This window comes from Eleutherodactylus coqui, chromosome 13 (genome assembly GCF_035609145.1).
Source record: "Eleutherodactylus coqui strain aEleCoq1 chromosome 13, aEleCoq1.hap1, whole genome shotgun sequence".
Classification (NCBI taxonomy): Eukaryota; Metazoa; Chordata; class Amphibia; order Anura; family Eleutherodactylidae; genus Eleutherodactylus; species Eleutherodactylus coqui.
Window position 1 is genome coordinate 23147307 of NC_089849.1, and position 16850 is coordinate 23164156.

The 16850-nt window shown below is 42.5% G+C and overlaps 1 long non-coding RNA gene across 1 annotated transcript; it reads right to left on the reverse strand.

The window, feature by feature from the left end:
* Positions 1-2163: 2163 nt before the first annotated feature.
* LOC136587830 (uncharacterized) lies at positions 2164-7869 on the reverse strand. Its single transcript, XR_010787504.1, has 3 exons — positions 7783-7869; positions 3969-4025; positions 2164-2222 (listed from the first exon to the last, which is right to left on the reverse strand). It is a non-coding gene; the product is annotated as an uncharacterized lncRNA (long non-coding RNA).
* Between the last annotated feature and the right edge of the window lie 8981 nt (positions 7870-16850).

A 16850-nucleotide genomic window follows, 5' to 3' on the forward strand; every position in this document is an offset into this window, starting at 1 on the left:
ACTAAATTTTATTAAGACTTTGAAAACTAGGGCTATATGACAAACACCCAATGAAAGGCGATAATTGGAAACCAGCGTGCCTAAAAGGACAAACACAAAATCAGTGGCATATGAACCCACCTTCTAAATGCAGGTGTATATAAATAATCAAAGCGTAATAAAAAAAGACTCATAATCCCCTCATATAATGCAAGGAGGATGAGGGCAATAAATCTTGCTAGCTTCTTAATGCTTGTGCTCAACAACATTCACAGGAGCCACAAAGAACAGACTTTAGAGTGGGTGCCACCCCCTGATATGAAAAAATAATATATTCTAATGTGATAGTATAGTAGATAGAATAATTCTTAATTCAGACTAAATACCGTATATACCGGCGTATAAGGCGACGGGGCGTATAAGACGACCCCCCAACTGTCACCTTATACGCCGGTATTCAGTGGAGAAAAAAAAAAAAATTTCATTACTCACCTCCCACGGCGTCCTGTCGCGCTCCGGCAGGATGTCGCTCGCTCCGGCAGGCTGTCGCTCGCTCCTCGTCCCCGCCGCAGCATAGCTTTCTGAATGTGGGGCTTGAAATCCCCGCTTCCAGAAAGCTAATACACACGCCGGCAGCCATGACATCATTGAATGGCTGTGATTGGCTAAAGCACACGTGGCTTCAGCCAATCACACTATTCAATGACATCATTGAATGGGTGTGATTGCTAACACGTGCGCCTTCAGCCAATCACAGCCATTCAATGATGTCATTGAATAGTGTGATTGGCTGAAGCCACGTGTGCTTTAGCCAATCACAGCCATTCAATGCTGTCATTGCTGCCGGCGTGTGTATTAGCTTTCTGGAAGCGGGGATTTCAAGCCCCGCATTCAGAAAGCTATGCTGCGGCGGGGACGAGGAGCGAGCGACAGCCTGCCGGAGCGAGCGACATCCTGCCGGAGCGCGACAGGACGCCGTGGGAGGTGAGTAATAAAATTTTTTTTTTTTACACTTTTTTTTTTTTGTATTACCGGCGCATAAGACGACCCCCGACTGCAGAGCAGATTTTTCGGGGTTCAAAAGTCGTCTTATACGCCGGTATATACGGTAGGTCCTACGTGTTTCCCTGGAGGTCTCAGTTCATCAGGGACCCTAATGTCTCTCACAGGTAATAATATCAATCTCTCTAATAGAAAATAACTCAACTATGTATCTTTGATGGGAAAATAGAGAAAAAAGGTCTCACAGTTATAGAGGGAGTAAAGTCATAAATAGCTAAAAGATTACTAGTTCCCCAGAACCTATAGCTGACCACCTGCGCCTGGATCTTATTACCCCCACACTATAGAGATGAGGAGCAATAATAAGTTAACTAGCTATAATTAATTCAATCATTCACCCCTAGCTACAGGGCTACCAGTAGGTAAAGACCTAGCTAAAAACACTGATGGATTAACTAATGACTCCTAGATAAACTCAGTTGATTCTAAATTGGCTAAAAAGATGAGCCATAAAAGATCTTGCTCACCATAACTAGCTAGAATTATCTTGGCGGAAGTTATATTCCTGCCTACAAGGCTATCTCACAATCAAGTACTATAAATAAATCAATAAATAAATTATGAAAATACCAGCAGCCCTGATGGTGGACTGCTGGCATGTGTCTGACTGCATTGTGCAGTCTACCTTTATAGTCACCTGTTAGCACCTCCCAAATGGAGATGTGTGTGTTCGTATCCCATGGGCAATTCTATCACTGTTAGCCACTCATAATGGAAATGTACTCCAGTTGTCATAGTGACGGGGACACTTGCCGCATGCAGTACATCATTATTAGTGATAGTTAAAAGGATCTCTAAACCAAAGAGTCTGTCATATAGCCCTAGATTCAAAAGTCTTAATAAAATATTGTTTTACTTGCATACATGTGGTTTAATAATCCTGCTATAGAAGTCAGGCTCACAGGCCTGATGTTTCCTGGGTCCACCTACTTTCTTAAGGCCCCCTGTCCACGGCCAAGGCGAAAATTGCAGAATACGCGATCGTCATCCACACGGACGATCTGCGCGATTCTTCTGCATCTATTCAAAGATTACGACATTCACATGTGCACTCAATTGAGCGGACAGTAATTGCAATTTCCGGTTGCAGAATCATAAAATCTGTAAAAACAAACAACACTTACATTTGTCATTCTCGATGTCAGGATATAAAGAGGTCGCTGGTCGTGATGGAGACTCCCCTGAAAACAAAGTAATACCTCATGAGACAAGCTGGTTCTGATGTCAAATGAACATCTGTATGATAAATCTGCTATTTGCCTTCTCAGTTGGCATAAAAATCTAAGGGCAATGACCTATCTTCCATTTACTCTTCTTACTTCCTGAATGACTTGGTGAACTGTTTGGATGTTTAAGATTATGTCTTTGTGATGACTAGATAGATGGATGGATGGATATGAGATAGATAGATGATGGATAGATAGATAGATAGATATGAGATAGATAGATAGATAGATAGATAGATAGATAGATAGATAGATATGAGATAGATAGATAGATAGATATGAGATAGATATGAGATAGATATGAGTTAGATATGAGATAGATATGAGATAGATATGAGATAGATATGAGATAGATAGATAGATAGATAGATAGATAGATAGATAGATAGATAGATATGAGAAATAGATAGATAGATAGATAGAGAGATAGATAGATAATAAATATGAGAGATAGATATGATATTAATACTGGAAAGGTTCATGGTGTTGTTGCAGGTTAGATAGAGAGATCGATATGAGATAGAGAGATCGATATGAGATAGAGAGATCGATATGAGATAGATAGTAAGATAGATAGATATGATATAGATACTGGAAAGCTTCATGTAGTTGTTGCAGATTAGATGGAGGTCCTGACATGCTCTGCAGGCGCAGCTCCCACTGACCTGAGGATAGATTATTAATATCATTTTGGCTGGAAAATCACTTTAAAGTAAAAAATCTAAAGTGGCCACATGTAGCAGCACCAACAATGATGGCTGGCGCACTGCCTTAATTCTGTAGACACACTATGCTATTCGTGTGGCTGCTGCCGCCATTCACTCTTAATGGTCAGCTGCATTATACAAATAGGGCAGCCACGCCATGATGTTTTACCCACTAATGTAATTTACACGATGCTGCTCCATCTGTAGGTGGGATTATATTGGCAGAAGTTGCAGTCAACACATATTGGACAACTTTTACTGTCTAGAATGCACAAATCATTATTATTGGTGCTAACAACAAGATTTACCTAAGGAATCTGCAACAGGAGGGGAAAGGGTGCGCTCTTTCCTCGACTAGAATTACATTGCAAGGACAATCCCTGGATTATCTATAGAACCACTTAAGCACCATCAGTTTCCCTAACTAGTACCCCCCTAATGGATTAGACCTTCAGACAGTTCTATCAAAAATGAAAAACAGCGTAATCTATGGCCTGGATGGTAGGCTACATTATAGCATCCTGAGGATCCGCCTGACTGGCGGTGAAACACGTCAAGAATGTACTACTAGAGCTCTATATAATTTATAAGTTTGATCAATCAGAATTGTATTTCCTCCATCTCTATTAAAACTATATATCGATCAGATCTAGCGTGTTGATGTTATGGTTACTCCTTTACAAACCGAGTCAGTAAGCGATATTAATCAGTGCGCATAACTGAGACAAAGTGTCTAGTTAATATCTGTACAGGGTCTGATTGGTGCTGGCATCTAGGGGGAGATTTTCTCTCCTTCACTGTGTTTTGTGTCTGAGTGTGTTCAGTTGTGTCTGTTCTTGTCCGCTATGGGGAACTGCATCCAGTACTCTAGTGTAATACCCCCACTCCATCCCCCACCCCACCATAGCCTGTTACAGGCAAGTCCTGTGTGCGTCTTTTTAGTAAATTATATTAAATATATATCAAACTGGCATCAAAGTGGGCAGACACTCACTTTTCGACGGTGTTGATCTGGTAGGCACTCTGGTCGCTGATGTTGAGGACATTGTTGCTGTCATAGAGAAATATGTGAGAGGAGAGCGCCAAGGAATAAAAATTAAACAGTAATCAAATGTGGTGGAGTAAGGCAATCATTACTCACCGGGTGCTCAGGTGAGACCAAGCTGGAAACATGAGTCTCACCGGCACCGAAATCCTAGAAAGCGTGTATGGATATGAAGCTGTATCCCTTATCCGTAGAGAGCCGCACAGCAATTATTACGAGCAGCACCCAAAATTGTTGGGGCTCGTTATATAATCATTAACAGAAATAAAGAAAAAACAATGCTTGCGCTCACGGGAAAAGCAGAAAAATAATCAATTGATTATATCTTAATTAATTTATTTAACATATATAATACATACGATCTACTGAGCTACGCGTTTCTGCGACCATTCTGTCGCCTTTTTCAAGCTCAAGTAACACATTATAACACAATCCATTTCTACATACATTTAAAAGGCTGGCTTACCAGTTAGTATGCAGTTAGCGGTGCATGCCGTTCTCTCAATGAATTTGGGCGGGGATACCGCTACCTGGGGAGATCAGGTTGACGTAATCACGTCACTCTTTGACTCGCTTCTTGCGTGTCAAAATTTTTTTCTTCACAATGAACTTTATTTACACATGTCTAAGGTTCCGACAGTGGTTACTATTCTCGATCTATCTACCAAGGGAATCAAACCCGATTTAGTAGTTTACATCTATTATATCTACCTATAATTCATATACTACCACAATTTGGATAAAATATATTAAATATAAAAATATATAATATTTAATATGCTTCTTTATATGAATAATATATATTCTAATACACTATGTAATAAACTAATACACTGGCATAATCTTCCGTAAAAACACATTATATCCCGACAATTCATTCTAACTTTATAATATAATAAATATCATGGAATTACTAATCAATAAATGCAAAAATAATTTTATATTTTTTCCAGCATTTCATTAAGCCCTGCGGGAACAAGGGTATTAGGCCTATAAATCCAGAACATTTCCTTTTTTTCTCAATGCTGAGATGGATCTGGAATCTATGTTTTCCAGTGGAGTCACTGACATTTTGGACGCATCTCCATTATGGATGCCAAAAAAGTGTCTGGATAAACTGTGGTTCCGAAAATTTTTTTGAATGTTCTGGCGATGGCTACCAATCCTACTTTTTAATTTGTTTATTGTTCTTCCTACATATCTTAATTTGCATGGGCATTCGATAAGGTAAATTAGACGCACTTTAAAAAGATTGACAAAAAATCCTATCTTGACTACCGCAGCTGTCATGCGACTAGTTGGAAGAATAATATACCATACAGCCAATTGAAAAGAGTGAGACGTAATTGTTACCATGACGAAGATTTTAATAATCAAGCACAAATTATCAAAGAGCGGTTTAAAGAAAAAAGAAACCCCTTTAAAAATAATAGAAGACGCACATAAAAAATTAATTGTCCCACAAAATCAGGAAATAAAAAATACAGAGAAAATTTTTTTTAAAAAACAAGATAAGATAAATCCAATATTTATAACGAGATTTAAAGTCATTTACCTTATCGAATGCCCATGCAAATTAAGATATGTAGGAAGAACAATAAACAAATTAAAAAGTAGGATTGGTAACCATCGCCAGAACATTCAAAAAAATTTTCGGAACCACAGTTTATCCAGACACTTTTTTGACATCCATAATGGAGATGCGTCCAAAATGTCAGTGACTCCACTGGAAAACATAGATTCCAGATCCATCTCAGCATTGAGAAAAAAAGGAAATGTTCTGGATTTATAGGCTTAATACCCTTGTTCCCGCAGGGCTTAATGAAATGCTGGAAAAAATATAAAATTATTTTTGCATTTATTGATTAGTAATTCCATGATATTTATTATATTATATTATAAAGTTACAATGAATTGTCGGAATATAATGTGTTTTTACGGAAGATTATGCCAGTGTATTAGTTTATTACATAGTGTATTAGAATATATATTATTCATATAAAGAAGCATATTAAATATTATATATTTTTATATTTAATATATTTTATCCAAATTGTGGTAGTATATGAATTATAGGTAGATATAATAGATGTAAACTACTTAATCGGGTTTGATTCCCTTGGTAGATAGATCGAGAATAGTAACCACTGTCGGAACCTTAGACATGTGTAAATAAAGTTCATTGTGAAGAAAAAAATTTTGACACGCAAGAAGCGAGTCAAAGAGTGACGTGATTACGTCAACCTGATCTCCCCAGGTAGCCGTATCCCCGCCCAAATTCATTGAGAGAACTGCATGCACCGCTAACTGCATACTAACTGGTAAGCCAGCCTTTTAAATGTATGTAGAAATGGATTGTGTTATAATGTGTTACTTGAGCTTGAAAAAGGCGACAGAATGGTCGCAGAAACGCGTAGCTCAGTAGATCGTATGTATTATATATGTTAAATAAATTGATTAAGATATAATCAATTGATTATTTTTCTGCTTTTCCCGTGAGCGCAAGCATTGTTTTTTCTTTATTTCTGTTAATGATTGTTGCTGTCATGTTCTGGGTGTCACTCACTGTGGGGGCACTCTGACTGTTGCTGTCATTATGGGGTGTCTGGGTGTCACTCACTGTGGGGCACTCTGACTGTTGCAGTAATTATGGGGTGTCTGGGTGTCACTCACTGTGGGGGCACTCTGACTGTTGCAGTCATTATGGGGTGTCTGGGTGTCACTCACTGTGGGGGCACTCTGACTGTTGCTGTCATTATGGGGTGTCTGGGTGTCACACTGTGGAGTACTCTGACTGTTGCAGTCATTATGGGGTGTCTGGGTGTCACTCACTGTGGGGGCACTCTGACTGTTGCAGTCATTATGGGGTGTCTGGGTGTCACTCACTGTGGGGGCACTCTGACTGTTGCTGTCATTATGGGGTGTCTGGGTGTCACTCACTGTGGGGGCACTCTGACTGTTGCTGTCATTATGGGGTGTCTGGGTGTCACTCACTGTGGGGGCACTCTGACTGTTGCTATCATTATGGGGGTGTCTGGGTGTCACTCACTGTGGGGGCACTCTGACTGTTGCTGTCATTATGGGGGTGTCTGGGTGTCACACTGTGGGGGCACTCTGACTGTTGCTGTCATTATGGGGTGTCTGGGTGTCACTCACTGTGGGGGCACTCTGACTGTTGCTGTCATTATAGGGGTGTCTGGGTGTCACTCACTGTGGGGCACTCTGACTGTTGCTGTCATTATGGGGGTGTCTGGGTGTCCCACTGTGGGGGCACTCTGACTGTTGCAGTCATTATTGGGGTGTCTGGGTGTCACTCACTGTGGGGGCACTCTGACTGTTGCAGTCATTATGGGGTCTCTGGGTGTCACTCACTGTGGGGGCACTCTGACTGTTGCAGTCATTATGGGGTCTCTGGGTGTCACTCACTGTGGGGGCACTCTGACTGTTGCAGTCATTATGGGGTGTCTGGGTGTCACTGTGGGGGCACTCTGACTGTTGCTGTCATTATGGGGGTGTCTGGGTGTCACTCACTGTGGGGGCACTCTGACTGTTGCAGTCATTATGGGGTGTCTGGGTGTCACTCATTGTGGGGGCACTCTGACTGTTGCTGTCATTATGGGGTGTCTGGGTGTCACTCATTGTGGGGGCACTCTTACTGTTGCTATCATTATGGGGTGGTGTCCAGGTATCACTCATTGTGGGGGCACTCTTACTGTTGCTAAAAGGGAGATATCCTCCAGGCTGGCAGGTAAGGCAGACCCACCTGCAGCAGGAACTTCCAGGCAACGTCTCAGCCACTCCTCGCCCCCTGCAGCCTCAGCAAGTCCTCCATCACACAGCTGGCAACCTTGAATGCTGTGAGGAAAACTGTGACAGGATTCTGCAGCTTGAATTAGTGATATCTCCACTCTTGTTTCCCGCTCAAACCTCCACCAATCACAGCCTGTTGCTAGGCCTTTGCCTCACAGAGACGTTCTCTCCTGATTGGTCACTGCCGTTATCTTCTTGGCCAATCATTCTCTGTTGCCAGGCCTCCCAGCTTCCATAGCAGACTCCTCATATTATAGCTGACCCTAGAGTGATTTAATAAAAACAGGTTAGACCCCCCCCCCCCAATAACATCAAATATAATATATTAAATCCAATACAAACCATTTCCATCTACCTTTTATTAAAGTTATAAACCCTTTCCGCCCCCAGATTCCATGAGGCCTCAGTCCCCTAGCGTACTTCTGCCGTACATTATGGGGGTGTCTGGGTATCACTCACTGTGGGGGCACTCTGACTGTTGCAGTCATTATGGGGGTGTCTGGGTGTCACTCATTGTGGGGGCACTCTGACTGTTGCTGTCATTATGGGGGTGTCTGAGTGTCACTCACTGTGGGGGCATTCTGTTGCTGTCATTATGGGGGTGTCTTAGTGTCACTCACTGTGGGGGCACTCTGACTGTTGCTGTCATTATGGGGGTGTCTGGGTGTCACACTGTGGGGGCACTCTGACTGTTGCTGTCATTATGGGGGTGTCTGGGTATCACTCACTGTGGGGGCACTCTGACTTGCTGTCATTATGGGGGTTTCTGGGTATCACTCACTGTGGGGGCACTCTGACTTGCTGTCATTATGGGGTGTCTGGGTGTCACTGTGGGGGCACTCTGACTGTTGCTGTCATTATGGGGTGTCTGGGTGTCATACACTGTGGGGCACTCTGACTGTTGCTGTCATTATGGGGTGTCTGGGTGTCACTCGTTGTGGGGGCACTCTTACTGTTGCTGTCATTATGGGGGTGTCTGGGTATCACTCACTGTGGGGGCACTCTGACTGCAGTCATTATGGGGGTGTCTGGGTGTCACTCACTGTGGGGGCACTCTGACTGCAGTCATTATGGGGTGTCTGGGTATCACTCACTGTGGGGGCACTCGGACTGTTGCTGTCATTATGGGGGTGTCTTAGTGTCACTCACTGTGGGGGCAGTCTGACTGTTGCTGTCATTATGGGGGTGTCTGGGTGTCACACTGTGGGGGCACTCTGACTGTTGCTGTCATTATGGGGGTGTCTGGGTATCACTCACTGTGGGGGCACTCTGACTTGCTGTCATTATGGGGGTTTCTGGGTATCACTCACTGTGGGGGCACTCTGACTTGCTGTCATTATGGGGTGTCTGGGTGTCACTGTGGGGGCACTCTGACTGTTGCTGTCATTATGGGGTGTCTGGGTGTCATACACTGTGGGGCACTCTGACTGTTGCAGTCATTATGGGGTGTCTGGGTGTCACTCACTGTGGGGCACTCTGACTGTTGCTGTCATTATGGGGGTGTCTGGGTGTCACACTGTGGGGCACTCTGACTGTTGCTGTCATTATGGGGGTGTCTGGGTGTGTCACTCACTGTGGGGGCACTCTGACTGTTGCAGTCATTATGGGGTGTCTGGGTGTCACTCACTGTGGGGCACTCTGACTGTTACTGTTATTATGGGGGTGTCTGGGTGTCACTCACTGTGGGGGCAGTCTGACTGCAGTCATTATGGGGGTGTCTGGGTGTCACTCACTGTGGGGGCACTCTGCCTGTTGCTGTCATTATGGGGGTGTCTGGGTGTCACTTATTGTGGGGGCACTTTGACTGTTGCTGTGATTATGGGGGTGTCTGGGTGTCACTCACTATGGGGGCACTCTTACTGTTGCAGTCATTATGGGGGTGTCTGGGTGTCACTCACTGTGGGGGCACTCTGACTGTTACTGTTATTATGGGGGTGTCTGGGTGTCACTCACTGTGGGGGCAGTCTGACTGCAGTCATTATGGGGGTGTCTGGGTGTCACTCACTGTGGGGGCACTCTGCCTGTTGCTGTCATTATGGGGGTGTCTGGGTGTCACTTATTGTGGGGGCACTCTTACTGTTGCAGTCATTATGGGGTGTCTGGGTGTCACTGTGGGGGCAGTCTGACTGTTGCTGTCATTATGGGGGTATCTGGGTGTCACTCATTGTGGGGGCACTCTGACTGTTGCTGTCATTATGGGGGTGTCTGGGTATCACTCACTGTGGGGGCACTCTGACTGTTGCTGTCATTATGGGGGTGTCTGGTTGTCACTCACTGTGGGGGCACTCTGACTGTTGCTGTCATTTTGGGGTGTCTGGGTGTCACTCACTCTGCGGGCACTCTGACTGTTGCTGTCATTATGGGGTGCCTGGGTGTCACTCACTGTGGGGGGGCACTCTGACTGTTGCTGTGCAGATAGACAACGATTTTTGCTCAAATATGGCTTTGAGCGATTTTTGGGGGAAGGAATCGTTGTGTTTTAATCAGCCTTTAAATACCATTCTATTGCTTGCAGCCCTCTGTTCAAGTTTGTCTAGATCTTTTTGAATCCTCTCTCACTGCTCTAGTCTTAGCTGTGTCTCCTAGCTTTGTGTCATTGGCAAATTTGATCAGCTTCCTATCAATTCCCTCCTCCAGATCATTTATAAAAATGTTGAACAAAACTGGGTACTCCACTTGAGACATTTTTCCACTGGGATTATGACCACTCTTTGAGTACGATCACTCAGCCAGTTGTGAATCCACCTAACAGTTGCCTTTTCAATCCCTTGTCTATTTTTTCAATAAAGATGGTATCAGATACTTTGTCAAATGCTTTACTAAAGTCAAAACATACTATATCTAACGCACTTCCCTGATCAAGCCAGTTGGAGATTCTGTTATAGAAGGAAATTAGATTAGTCTGGCATGACTTGTTTGTTATAAACCCATGCTCGCTCTGGTTTATTACTCCATTCTCATCCAAGTACTTCCATACACGCATTCACGGGGGCAGAAATAGTCCAGTAGTAGTGTATAAAGGCCTTAACTAATTAAAACTAAATTTTATTAAGACTTTGAAAACTAGGGCTGTATGACAGAAACACAATGAAAGGCACGATATTTGGAAACCAGCGTGCCTAAACAGACAAACACAAAACCAGTGGCATATAAACCCACCTTCTAAATGCAGGTGTATATATATAATCAAAAGGTAATAAAAAGACTCATAATCCCCTCATATAATGCAAGGAGGATGAGGGCAAGAAATGTTGCTAGCTTCTTAATGCTTGTGCTCAACAACATTCACAGGAGCCACAACGAACAGATTTTAGAGTGGAGACACCCATTATTGTACCGCTCTTCACCATGCTTCACTGCTGCCTGCAGACACTCATTATTGTACCACTCTCCACCATGCTTCACTGCTGCCTGCAGACACTCATTATTGTACCGCTCTTCACCATGCTTCACTGCTGCCTGCAGACACTCATTATTATACCGCTCTTCACCATGCATCACTGCTGCCTGCAGACACTCGTTATTGTACCACTCTTCACCATGCTTCACTGCTGCCTGCAGACACTCATTATTGTACTGCTCTCCACCATGCTTCACTGCTGCCTAAAGACATTCATTATTGTACCGCTCTCCGCCATGCTTCACTGCTGCCTGCAGACACTCATTATTGTACCGCTCTCCGCCATGCTTCACTGCTGCCTGCAGACACTCATTATTGTACCGCTCCCCACCATGCTTCACTGCTGCCTGCAGACACCCATTATTGTACCCCCCCCCCTTTTTGTAGTTTTTCTTTTTTTATGTTGTACAAGAAATGAAATAAGTTTACAAAAACTTGCTTTCTGCCGCCATCTCCTGACCCCCAAAGCTTTTTTTATTTTTTTGTCAATCATATTGCATGATGCCCTTTTTTTGTGCGGTAGCTTGCAGTTTTTATTATTAACTAGAGATGAGTGAGCACCCAAATGCTCGGGTCCGCGTTATTTGAGTCGAGCTTTTCGTAAAATCCGAGAGCTCTACTCGAGTAACGAACCTCATTGACTATAATGGGAGACTCAAGCATTATGTGGGACGCTGAGTCTCGAGTTTTTTTTAAATCTTTTCTTGGTTCGTGTTTCTTCTTCTCTCTCTCTCTCCCCCCTCCCTTCCCCTTCCTGCCAGACCAAAAATGTTCGAATGACGCGTGCTGCCGCAGGGAGGGGCCCAAACAGGCATGTCACAGCGGGGAGGAGCCAAAAGCTGGGGCGAGGAGCCAAAAGCTATTTGATGCTCGTTCGAGTAACGAGCACCATCGAGTACGCTAATACTTGAACGAGCATCAAGCTTGACAGAGTATGTTCACTCAACTCTATTATTAACATTTTGGGATAGACAGGACTTTTTGATCACTTTTTATTCAATTTGTATCTTGGATACGGGGTGAACAAAGAAGTCCAATTCTAGCAATGTGTATATTTTCTTTCTGACGGCATTCACCATAGTTGATGACATCACGATGGCAGTTTACAGGGTGACATCACAATGGCAGGCAGCCATTATATTTTAATGTGCTATTTTGTTTCCTATAAACAGATGTTTTATCTAAGGAGGAAAGTCACATCATAAACACCAATGAAGAGAGAGAAAACTTCTAGATCTCTAGAACTGGAGACACCATAGGAGCTCTACAGAAGCGCCAAGATCACTCAGAGCGACAGCAGTGATTCTAAATTTGATTACTCTTCTCTAGAACTGGAGACATCAGAGGAGCTCTACAAAACCGCCAAGATCACTCAGAGCGACAGCAGTGAATCTAAATCTGATTACTGTTCTCTAGAATTGGAGACACCAGAGGAGCTCTACAGAACTGCCAAGATCACTCAGAGCGGCAGTAGAGACTCTAAATCTGATTACTGTGCTCTATAACTGGAGACACCAGAGGAGCTCCACACACCTATCAAACCCTTCCAGAGCGAAAGTAGCCATGATGAAACACCCACCACAAGTGATATCTGTTTGGAGGAACCCCATCCGAAAGGAATGCGTTGCTATTAAAGCTTCAGCCAAAGGGAATCTCACATGGACCAGGTTCAATTACATAGAGCGCCATATCCTAAAACTATCCCATGAGAGTCCTTACCTTATTCATGGTCTTTCCACCTTCCACACGCTAAACTGTCTATTTTGGGATGGAATCGGCCAATGGAGAAAACCTTGATCATTTTATATTTAACTAGCTGATATACCCGGCTTCGCCCGAGTTAATTTGGTACTGGTGTTTATCTGGTGTTCACTCGGAAAATCTTATGAAGTCGTGGTTACTTTAGAGGTACTGAGGAAAAACTTATGTTCACCGTTTTGCATAGTTCTCTGCGTTACCCAGGAAACACCACGTGGAGGTAACCATGCAATGCTTCCTTTATATAAAATGACATTAGGAAGTGAGAGAATTAGATTACGTACATAAAATTTGGACACTAATTCTTTTGCGCTTAGAATTGAATAATCGAGTTGGGACCCATTAACTTTTCATATTAATGACACAATCAATGCTTGTGCCAAATTTCATGTTTCTATGACATTGGAAAGTGAGAGATTTGGATTATGTACGTAAAATTTGGATGCTAATTCTTTTGCGCATAGAATTGAATAATCGAGTTGGGACCCATTAGCTTTTCCTATTTATGACATAATCAATGCTCGTGCCAAATTTCCCGTTTCTATGACACCGGAAAGTGAGAAAATTAGATTCCGTACGTAAAATTTGGACGCTAATTCTTTTGCGCATATAATTGAATAATCGAGTTGGGACCCATTAGCTTTTACTATTTATGACATAATCAATGCTCTGCCAAATTTCCTGTTTCTATGACAACGGAAAGTGAAAAAATTACATTCCGCACGTAAAATTTGGACGCTAATTCTTTTCCGCATAGAATTGAATAATCGAGTTGGGACCCATTAGCTTTTCCTATTTATGACATAATCAATGCTCGTGCCAAATTTCCCGTTTCTATGACACCGGAAAGTGAGAAAATTAGATTCCGTACGTAAAATTTGGACGCTAATTCTTTTGCGCATATAATTGAATAATCGAGTTGGGACCCATTAGCTTTTACTATTTATGACATAATCAATGCTCTGCCAAATTTCCTGTTTCTATGACAACGGAAAGTGAAAAAATTACATTCCGCACGTAAAATTTGGACGCTAATTCTTTTTCGCATAGAATTGAATAATCGAGTTGGGACCCATTAGCTTTTCCTATTTATGACAAGCAATGCTCGTGCCAAATTTCCTGTTTCTATGACACCGGAAAGTGAAAAAATTACATTCCGCATGTAAAATTTCAACGCCAATTCTTTTGCGCTAGAATTGAATAATGGAATTGGGACCTATTAACTTTTCCTATTTATGACATAATCAATGCTCGTGCCAAATTTCCCGTTTCTATGACACCGGAAAGTGAGGAAATTAGATTCCGTACGTAAAATTTGGACGCTAATTCTTTTCCGCATAGAATTGAATAATGGAGTTGGGACCCATTAGCGTTTCCAATTTATGACATAATCAATGCTCGTGCCAATTTTCCCGTTTCTATGACACCGGAAAGTGAGAAAATTAGATTCCGCACGTAAAATTTGGACGCTAATTCTTTTGCGCATAGAATTGAATAATGGAGTTGGGACCCATTAGCTTTTCCTATTTATGACATAATCAATGCTCGTGCCAATTTTCCTGTTTCTTTGACACCGGAAAGTGAGAAAATTATATTCCGCACGTAAAATTTGGACGCTAATTCTTTTGCGCATAGAATTGAATAATCGAGTTGGGACCCATTAGCTTTTCCTATTTATGACATAATCAATGCTTGTGCCAAATTTCATGTTTCTATGACACCAGAAAGTGAGAAAATTAGATTCCGTACGTACAATTTGGATGCTAATTCTTTTGCGCATAGAATTGAATAATCGAGTTGGGACCTATTAGCTTTTCATACTTATGACATAACCAATGCTCGTGCCAAATTTCCCGTTTCTATGACACCGGAAAGTGAGAAAATTACATTCCGCACGTAAAATTTCGACGCCAATTCTTTTGCGCATAGAATTGAATAATCGAGTTGGGACCCATTAACTTTTCCTATTTATGACATAATCAATTCTCGTGCCAAATTTCCCGTTTCTATGACATTGGGAAGTGAGTGATTTAGATTATGTACGTTAAATTTCGACGCCAATTCTTTTGCGCTAGAATTGAATAATCGAGTTGGGACCCAGTTTCTTTTCCTCTTTTGGAGATAATCTATGCTTGCGCCAAATTTCATGTTTCTACGACATCGGGAAGTTGGAGAACTTTTGGCGAGTCAGTCAATCAGTCAGTCAGTGAGTGAGTCAGTGAGGGCTTTCAGCTTTATATATATAGAAAACTTTGCTCTTGATACCACCACAATAAAATTCACCACAGCAGAAGTGATCTGCGGCACAGAGTTCCTGCATAAGAAAGGCATTATACATCGGGACCTGAAGACAGAGAATATTTTTCGGACTGCAGACGGCCATGTAAGAATAACAGACTTTGGCATCGCTGTTCTACTTGGTGGATATAAGAAATCCAAATACAGGTGTAGAGGTACACCTGCACACGCAGCTCCAGCAATGGTGAAGGAGAAGGAACAACGACGTGGGGTAGATTATATTGCTATTGGCGTCATTTTCTATAAGCTATGCACAGGTATGAGACCTTTTCCTGGATATCGTATCAGCAATGACAAAGCAAAGCTGCTGATATTGGAAGCAGATCGTTCACTCATTACAGCATCGCTGTAGTACTGGGTGGGTATAAGAAGTCCAAATATAGGTGCAGAGGTACACCTGCATACGCAGCTCCAGCAATGGTGAAGGAGAAGGAACAACGACGTGGGGTAGATTATTTTGCTATTGGCGTCATTTTCTATAAACTATGCACAGGTATGAGACCTTTTCCTGGATATCGTATCAGCAATGACAAAGCAAAGCTGCTGATATTGAAAGCAGATCGTTCACCCATCGGACATAACAAACAGTACGCCCTAAGGCTGAACCTGGTGTGTTACAGTTAGAACATCCTAAAGGAACTCAGGAAAACGTCACCTCTGTGTGATCTAGACCTAGATTTCCAGAAGCAACAGAAGAGTAAGCCAAGGCCTGAAGAGTGGAATCACCAATATCTACTCCTTTCTATTCACTGCTTGATAATTACATCTTTTATGCATTAATAATAAATATACAAAAGATCTATAGAGAATTTGTCTTCATTATTCCACCATACAATATGAGATGTTTGCTTGGAATCGGTACCAGAGAGAGTCAAAATATAAGGGAGGGAGGTGACGGGTATACACTGACACCTGCCAATAAATGCAAACAAGGGGCTGGCAAACCAACATAATTCTCTGTCATGAAGTTGTCACAATTACCATTTCAGTTCTGAAATTATTAGTCATACTATGTGTGGCCATCCTTACAGGTCCCCGCCATGTTATAATTAACACCATGCCTTCCAATAGATAGTTTAATTTAATGCTGCTTAGAAATGTAGAATGGTAGAGTTGGGAGGAACCTCCGGGGTCATCGGGTCCAACCCCTTGCTCAACGCAGGATTCACTAAAACATCCCAGACAGATGCCTGTCCAGCCTTTGTTTGAAGACTTTTTCTAATATCTAATCTGTGTCTGCTCCCTTTCAGTTTCACCCCATTGCTTCTAGTCTTTCCTTGTGCAAATGAGAATAGGGCTGATCCCTCTGCACTATAGCAGCCCATCAGATATTTGTAGATAGCTATTAAGTCTCCTCTCAGCCTTCTTTTTTTGTAAGTTAAACATTCCCAGATCCTTTGACCGTTCCTCATAGGACATGGCTTGCAGACCGCTTACTATCCTGATAGCTCTTCTCTGAATTTGCTCCAGTTTGTTAAATTGGGGTGCCCAGAACTGGACACAGTACTCCAGATGAGGTCTGAGCAAAGAGTAGTAAAGGGGGATAGTTACCTCATGTGATCTAG